This window comes from Propithecus coquereli, unplaced genomic scaffold (genome assembly GCF_000956105.1).
Source record: "Propithecus coquereli isolate 6110/MARCELLA unplaced genomic scaffold, Pcoq_1.0 Scaffold45, whole genome shotgun sequence".
NCBI lineage: Eukaryota > Metazoa > Chordata > Mammalia > Primates > Indriidae > Propithecus > Propithecus coquereli.
In genome coordinates, this window is record NW_012150285.1 from 4,700,123 (window position 1) to 4,709,322 (window position 9,200).

Below are 9,200 nucleotides of genomic sequence, written 5' to 3' on the forward strand. Positions count from 1 at the left end.
ATCACTGATTCTTTCCCCAGCCACCTCCATTCTATTGGTCACACCATCAAAGGCATTTTCTGTTCTGTTATAGTGTTTTAACTTCTGGCATTTCATTTTGATTCTTAAGATTTTTTTATCTCTCTGCTTACATTACTCATTTGTTCTTGTATCTTACCAATATCTACTTTTTTCTTTATGGCCCTTAACATATTAAATAGTAGTTATTTTAAATTCCCTGTCTGATAATTCCAACATCAGTGCCATATCTGAGTTTGATTCTGATGCTTTCTTTGTTTCTTCAGACTGTGTTTTCTCCTTGCCTTTTGACTTGCCTTGTAATTTTTGGTTGAAAGCCAGACACGTTGTATCAAGTAATAGGAACTGAAATAAATAGACCTCTAGTGTGAGGTATTAGGTTAATCTGGCTAGAAACTGGACCATCTTTAATGTTTTCTGTGTTGTAGGTACCAGACGTTTTAAATTCTTCCAGTATCAATGTTTTTGTCTCTCTTGTTTTGGGGTCTAAGAGTACCTTCTTCACAACTGCTGCTCGCAGCTCTTTCCCCGGTAATCCACTGTTAGTGTACTGGAGCCCTGTTGGTGTGGTGGGAAAGTGTGGGGGAAGAGGTAGTGTTCTGTAATCTTGAGATTCAATCTCAGTCTTTTAGTGTGTCTGTGTCATTGAGCTCTGCAATTCACAAGTGTTTCTTGGCTTCCCTTGAGTGAGAGAGAGGCTAGATAGAGGGGGATGGAGTCTGGGAATTGTCCTTTCCCCAGATTGCATAGGGCTCTGGTAAGGTCTTCTACCCTAGGAAGTAAGTCTTTGAAAAGAATCTGGGCTTATTTCACAGTGGTTATTTTTTCCCTCCCCCTGTCAGAGCCATGGGTTTTGGCTCTTTACAGTGAGAAGCTAGTGGTGTTTTGGGAAGTAAAACCCACGAAAGTGTAGAGTCCCTCTCAAGACTGTTGCTCCCCCCTGGCAATTCATTAGAATTACTGTATACATGTTCCTACCAGTTTATAGCTCCAGCAGTTTCTGTTCCAGGTAAGTAGATCTCCTCTGTGACTCTGGATTTGCCTCTCTCTCCAAATTTTGGGGCAGTAATTTGCCATGCCACCTCGGTTCTCTGATGGGTCCAAGAAATGATTGATTTTCAGTCTGTTCAGCCTCCTTTTTGGTAACTCATAGTGTATTTATAAAATAGAAAGCTGTCTATGAAAATATACTTTTCACTGGGAAAAATAAATAAAACAGACAAATGGATCTATGTAAACATTACCTTTGGTAGATTTCAGTGTGGGATAGCCCATAACAAGCACATTTGCCCTGATTCCCCCAGAGCTACTCAACTTCTGAGTTAAGAATTTTAAAAATATTTTTAACTGAGATTTTACTATGTTGACATTTGTTTGTCACAGCACATCATCTTCAGCCAAGCCCTGAGCACTTACAATTCTCTGCCTAGTTGTCGGGAGCTTAGTCAGAAGCATCTGGAACACTGGTGGTGGAACAGTTTGCTGTAATACCTGCAGTAACTGCTGTGGCTGTCCACACAGCAGTTATAGTTGTAAGATGGTGCACACCATTCTCATATTCACCTGGAACTAGTAGCTCTTCACTGAGCTGTATTTCTTCAAGGAAGAATTTCTGAACAGCGTCAGCATCTCTAAGGTCAGGTAACTTGTAAAGTTCAGCTGTCCTTGGCAAGCTTGTATTTCTTTCTTCTTTTCCGAGGACTATTCTTGAAGTTGGGGTCGCTTAGTCTCTCACGGTCGAAGTAAACGCAGTATCTGATGAAAAGGGCCCAGCACGCACTGACTGCGAAGGCGCTGTTCCGGCCCACCATCTTCCTTTCCTTGAACACGGAGTGTGGACGAACCTCAGCTTCTGCCTTGATGGTTCACCACCAAGTATACTTTTAAGTGTATGTTTTTTGTAGATGTTTTTCATCAAGTTGGGAAAGTTTTCTTCTGTTACTGTTTTTCTGAGCATTTTTTTTTTTTCAATCATGAGTAGTTGTTGAATTTTGTCCAGTGTTTTACTGCATCAATTGATAGGATCATGTGAGTTTTCTTTTTTAGCCTATTAATATAGTGGATTATATTGATTGATTTTCAAACTCTAAACTGGCTTTCCTGGAATATACCTCATTTGGTCGTGGTCAAATGAATGATCTCATTTGATTATTCTTTTTATATAGTGTTGAATTTTGTCTGTTAAATTTTGTATCCACGAGATATATTGGTCTGTAATTTTGTTTTTTGTACTTTATCTGCTGTTGATATCAGGATACTAGCTTCATAAAAGAATGAGGAAGCGTTCCCTCCTATTTTGTGTGAGAGAATATGTAGAATTTGTGGTAATTCTTTAAACATTTAGTGTTGTTTTCCAGTGAATCTTTCTGGGCCTGGAGATTTCTTTTTGAGAAGTTTTTAAGTCACAAGTTTGCGTTCTTTAATTGGGCTATCCAAATGATCGTATTTCATATCGCCTCAAGTGATCCTCCCACGTAGACCTCCCAAAGCACTGTGATTACAGGCATGAGTGCCTGGCCAATGATGAGTTTTTGTGATGACCATGAATCTAGAAATATTTAAATTATGTTCTGTATTAGCTTTTTATATTGGCAGATATATTTGTAGAAAGAGTTTCTTCAGTGACAACGATAAACTAATGCATTTCTGGCATTTGAAGCCTAATCTTAAATTAATTTGGAAAATTTTACGTGTGAAACAACTCATCAACCAGCATTTCAGGGTGTTACTATCATAGTATAATGGGTTCACAAAATCAGTTCTTGAATTTGTTATAGACTTAAGCTTTTCTAATTAATTTCTAATTAAAAATCATTTAAATATTTCTTTTTAGTCTTTATTCCTAAATCATGTGGACTGCTAATATAGACATTTATTGTATTTAAAAATATAAATTTTAAGTACATATACATACATATATTTACAAAGTTGGAATCATATTTCACTATAGGGAATATTGAAAAAAATCTATTATAAAATGGAATTTCAGTCAAGAAGAATGCTTGAGGAGTGTGATTTTTTAGACTAATTGGATTTTCTGGCTGATTCAGGATTAGGTGTAACGTCCTTTTTGTTTCAATGTTTGTTAGAGACTTTCCTAAGTCTGTTTCCACATAGATGGTGCTGAATCTAAAACAAGTATACATTGGCTTTGTATAGCAGCAGCTGGATTACTGCTTCATCCAGATCCTTGCCCGCTGCCCATAGATCTTTCTGTTAAGTCCTCCCCGCCTCCTACCCAAGACTCCTGGAACCAGTGGAGTCATTATTTAGCTTTCTTAAGATTTTCTACAATGCTGCTTTGTCACCTTCCCAGCCTCACCATAAACTTCCTACTTAATTCCTTTATTGTTTAGAGCATTTCTCAAGTTAGAAATCTTAGGAGATTTTTCAGTCTTTTTCTTTTTTTTTTTTTAGTACTTGTGATTTCTGCTGTATAATGGCTTGAGTAAGTTTTGGTGATTTTGTCTGAAAACCTAATTCTCAGTACTCATAATTTTCTTTGGTAAAGTATGGTTGAAGTTCACTTGCCTTAGAAAGCAACCTCTTTGTAGGTTGGAATTATTTTCTTTTGACCACTAGTATAATTGTTGTTTATTTTACTTTTTTTTTTATTTAGGACAATGCGGGGACTGAACTTGTGTTAGGTCCAATGTAGATTTTCAGATTGTGGATGTGCTGCTGCTTTGCTGATCCTTGGGCAAGCCACTTAATCTCTGAGCCTCAGTTGTTTCACCTCTAGAAAGGGAACTTAGAGTCATTAGGTTTGAATGAAATCCTTTTTGTGAGTGTCCCTGGCACAAAAGGAGGCACTTGGCACCACATTGGTTCTGTTCCCTGCTTAGTCACATAGAAACAGGTCGTCTTAGAGATGAGACTGAGCAAGCACAAGTGTGTGTAAGGATCTTACTGCTGTGTAAGATCCCATAGCTTTCTCTGTTCGATGTCGTAGTTTATATATATTAAAAGATATTCTAAAATACTTTTTACATCCGTTAGTCACAGGATGTAAAATTTTTAAGTGGTTACTGGATTTTTAAACACTTTTCAAAGTTAATAAAAATGTTTTTAGAAAGTATGAAACAACACCTTTACTTATTTGTTTGAGTGCAAAGGTGAGCTTTGTGTTACTCTTTATAATAATTATTAATTAGTAGAGTTTGTGGTATGATCTTTTTCTTCACATCCCCTGTGTCTGAGAGGGTAAGATGTATTTTTTGCACAGAAACTGAAGTAGGATCATTCAGAAATGTGGCTGACAGAAAACTACTTAATCAAAGCAACTGACCGATACTCAGTGGCTTTGCGTTAGAAGGCTGGCTGGCTAAATTAGTGCCAGATTCCGGGTTTTCAAGACCTCCCTGCCCCGGAATGCATAACCTGATATTAACAGTACTTGACTCTTGAAAAAACGATTTAAAAGAACTGACTATTTCGAGACAGCCAAAGTAGGTGTATCTGGTGACTTAATCTTCAGACGATAAAAATGAAAAAGCTGGTAAAACAGAACTGACATTTAATTTAAATAAGTAAAAGGAAAAAAGACTCAATATAAAAATAGATTTATAAGAAATTGAATATATTTGCAGTAAGCCCTTAATAAATGTTGCCTATGTACGGGTAATGTATTATTGTGAAATCCACAGATGGAATAATAACATACCTGTTAGTTTTTATCACTTCCCTCATTAATGTTTTCCTTACTCTGTAACCTTACCCTAGTAAATAGTAGTATGGATTGATTAGCATTTTAGTTCCATTCCATTCTCTTGATTATCCTTTGCTTGAGCATAGCATGTACTAAAGGGGAGTAAGAAGGAAAGAACAAGGATTCTAAAAATCCACCAAAATGATCACCATCTCCACATAATGGAGAGTTATTTGTATTAAAATTGAATTTTATTTCAGTAATATTTTAGTGAAATCCCTGGGAGTGACAAAATCAACAATGCTTTTTTTTTGGTGGCAGTAGTTTGACTGTTTTTGGTTTATAAATCAACTTAAAACACGACTGTGAAAAAAGAAAGCCACATTTAGGCAAAATTGTGAAGTAAACTATGTAGTGTGCTTGAACTGCCCTTTCTTTGTATTTTCCTCCCCTGAATGACATCTTGAAATCTCCACCTTCTGTTTCTGCTTCTTAAGGTCATCTTTTTATCAAGTCTCTCTATTTAATCTAAACAGGAAAGAATAATAGTTTTTAAATTTGTTTTTATTTGATTGACTAGTTAGGTGTTCAGAAATTCACAGAACTCTCAGAATTTGATGAAAACTGTGAACATTTTCCTTTAAGAAATGTACACTTGCACCAAATTTTGCTATAATTTCAAGGTATCCACAAACCCAACTTGTCTTAGAGAGTTTTGGGCAAAGTAATTATGGAGGAAAAAATTGATAAAACTTTTTAAAGACAATTTAGTTATAAATGACTAAGTAGAAGGAGATTTGAGAGAGGAGCTAGACTAACCTGAAATTATATTTGGGTCAAACCTAGAGGTAGAATTGATTGAGGCCTACTACAATGTCTCGACTTACTCCCCACACCTTCTCCTGTCCAGGAAAAGAACACCTGGTTCTAATGGCTGGGGGTCTTTTCTCAGAAACTGCTCATATTATTAGTAAGAGTAAATACTTCATTATAACTAGCTTTTCCCTAGAATGAAGAACCTGCTTTATTTTAACACAGATGATCTCATCAGACTCCTTCCTCCTCAATTGTTACTGGTTGTGACTTTATGAGGATCTAGCAAAAGACTGTCTTTCCAAGAACATGCCTACGTGTATATTTATATTTATACATACAGTTCCCTGGCTCACAGCCCAGATAAAAGTCCTCTTACGTTTACCTTCTTTTACCTCTTCTCCAAATCAGGTTAAGAATCTCTTCTTTGACCCTTTTCTCTCCTTTTCCTTTTTTAAGACAAGTTGTTCTCTCTCTCTCTTTTTTTTTTTTTACACCTTTCTTCTAAACTGTATCTGTCCTTCTACCTCATGATTCTTAGATGCCTTTGGCTTTATTTTATTTTACTTTTAATTATCTTTTTTTCTGCCACAGTCCCTGTGTATTTGTCAGAACTCTTAGTTTTAAGTGCTAGAAACCCAACTGAGAGTAGCTTAGACAAAGGGGATGCACTGGCTCATGAGACCAAAGCATAGCAAGGGTTTATTCGTTAGGACGTTAGGAGTGATTGGAACGAGGGCCTTGTTGGCTGTCAGGATTCTTTTTATCTCTCCAGTCTCTTATCTCTTGATTCTCTCTCCATGATTATGTCATTCTCGTAAATGCATTTCTTCTACATGGCTGTAGACAAGTTGCAACTGCCAGGATCATAGCCCTTTAGATTTTTTATTAGAATGTCTATTTTTCTTTCCTTAGTTCTAATTGAGAAAATCTCGGAGGAGGAGTCTGGTTTGGCTTGGTGTGGCTTGGACCACGATTTTTATGGCCAGGGGCAGATTAAATCCTACCCAAACTGCCTAGTTGAAATCTGAGGAGAAACAGTTCCCCCAAAGAAGTGGTAGACATGCTGTTATTCCCAGAATTAGGGAGAGGTGCAGGCAGACAAAATAGCAGCTGTCTACCATCCTCTTCCTCTGACTCTGGGTCTCCAGGTCGTCTCACATTATGCCTATTCTGTGCCAGGACAGTCGCTGGCACCAATGCTGTGAAGTCCAGGGAGGGAGGTGGCAAGGAACAGAGTGCCCGGACTTGTTCTGGTTCACCATAGGAAGTTTTGAAGATCCAGATTTCAGGTAGAGAGAAGTTCCATGTGCTATAAAATAGGAAGAGTAAAATATTCTCTTTGAATGAGAGTTTGTGCATGTCTTTCTCTCTTCACATTATAAAGTCATTAATGCCAAAGATTGTGTATCTATCTCTGCCAACAGCCTCTTGGCAACAAATAATGTTTATACTGATTTGATAGGTCTGCAGTTGACAAGGGGTGAACTTGTGATGATGAATTTTATGTGTCAGTCAACCTGGCTGGGCCATGGTGCCAGTGTTGGTCAAACATTATTCTGGATGTTTCTGTGAAGATGTTTTTTGTATGAGATTAACGTGGAAGTTAGTGGACTTTGAGTAAAGCAGATTACCCTCCACAATGTGGGTGGGCCTCATCCAGTTTGGTTTAAAGCCTTGGTAGAACAAAGACTGACCTCCCTTGAACAAGAAGGAATTCTGCCAGCCGACCACCCTTGGATTTGAGCTGCAGCTCTTCCCTGGATTTTCCTACAGATTTTGGATTTGCTAAGACTCCATGATTGTGTGTGCCAATTCCTTGAAATAAATATATCTTAGAAATAAATCAATCTTTCTTCCCACCCATATATATAATATGTGTGTTGGGTCTAGAAATAGACCTAAGATCCTATTGGGTCTGTTTCTCTGGAGAATTCTGATACACAGGGTATAGCCACTGACTGCTGTATGTTTTTATCATCATAATTGCATATCCAAGAGAAAAGCCTGAAGGTCAAATGTAAAACCTTTTGCAGGGACTTTTCAACCCAGCTTAGTCAGGTCTCGTGCTCATCTCTGGGGCAATTATTCTGGTGGCTAGGTTGACCACTCTGACTTGTCAGAACTGCATTTTGTGCCAATCCCTTAACAACAACAGCTATGAGGTGTGCAGGGTAGTATGATTGGCAGTTCCATCACAGCATTTGGAGGGGAGAGCAAATAAACAAAGAAAGTAATGGTGGTGTGCTAGTACCCAAAAAGGGGAATGCTAGGCAGTCAGAAACAACAAATGTGCATATGGCATAATTACTTGCTGTACACTGGGATATAGCTATCTTTTGGAATACGGAGTGAATATGCTTTTTGTGCTTTAGAAATTTTGCATACTGTGTAGAAATTTCCTTCACATCTGTAGACAGAATCTGATAAACTGGAATATTCATGAACTTAAATCTATGATTTTAAAAAATCTTTTATTTTAAAGACTGAAGTCACAATGTCAGTTGATGGGAGTATCAGAAGTTCTCTCTCTCCGCATATGTGTGTGTATATACACACACAGAAACACACACATAATTGTAGTATAATTGCAGGAGAGTAGCAAGTAGAAAATATGGTTGAAAAGCTGGCACAATCTTAATAGAGTCATTAAAAAATGTGTACATTAAAAATGTTCTGTGTTTTCACCCTGTTTTCTTTCTAGGGAAGAATTTGCTAATCTAGGTGACATATCAACAAAAACAACAGATGTGGAAACATTTTTGCATTTTTGTTGAGAAAAATCTCATCTGTATGCATAGAATATCTTTAGCAATTGCTCCAATAAATGCCAGACAGATGGTTTAAATTCAGAATGACTGCTCAAATAATTTTACCAGAAGAATTATTTTGAAGCCTGGTATAATAACACTGAAGATCAGATTTTTTGGAAAATCATGAACGTAGGTTGGGTACATTAAAGAGGTATAGGAATAGGCTTCTAAATCAGAAAGATTGGTGTCTTAGAATCTGCGAAAGATTCTCAACTTCTGAAGCCCTCTTTTTGTAACCTATGGTTGAACGCTACTTGCTTATCTGTTTTCTACAGCATAACAGAGTGGAATTTGGTAACTTAAAAGTTGTTGAAAAGTAGGTGAAGCAGGAGGTACAACTTGGTTTTTTAATGAGGAGGTAGAAAAAAACTAGAGAGGATTCATTAAAGTTACGTATCATAGAGGAGCGTAGAGCATCTTCACCCATGGTTAAGCATCGTCCACGTGTCCAGCACTAGAACAGGTACTTGCATGTGCTGTTGCCTCGCAGCTGCTTGGTAATGTGGGTAGTGATATTTTCTTCTTAACATTGAAGAAATAGTTTCATATTCCTAGTTTAAGAAGTCAAGGGAGTAGTTATGACTTTAAAGACTACTTAAAAACAATTCCAGTAAAATTCTGACACTCTTGTTTGATTGAGTTGTGAGTTGCCTCACTTTTTTTGTAATTTTTCCTTGAAAAACTGACTATTCTTTTTTTTTTCTTTTTTTTTTTTTTTTCTTGAGACAGAGTCTCGCTCTGTTGCCCGGGCTAGAGTGCCATGGTGTCAGCCTAGCTCACAGCAACCTCAAACTCCTGGGCTCAAGCGATCCTCCTGCCTCAGTCTCCCGAGTAGCTGGGACTACAGGCATGCGCCCCCATGCCCGGCTAATTTTTTCTATATATTTTTAGTTGTCTAGCTAATTTTT

At 37.4% G+C, this 9,200-nt stretch overlaps 1 protein-coding gene and 1 pseudogene across 6 annotated transcripts in view; one reads left to right on the forward strand and one right to left on the reverse strand.

Moving 5' to 3' along the window:
- Positions 1–9,200, forward strand: part of ARHGAP12 (Rho GTPase activating protein 12) — a 137,124-nt gene that overhangs the window by 54,876 nt on the left and 73,048 nt on the right. The gene's annotated exons all lie outside the window — the stretch shown is intronic.
- On the reverse strand, positions 1,396–1,829 carry LOC105818731 (annotated as a pseudogene).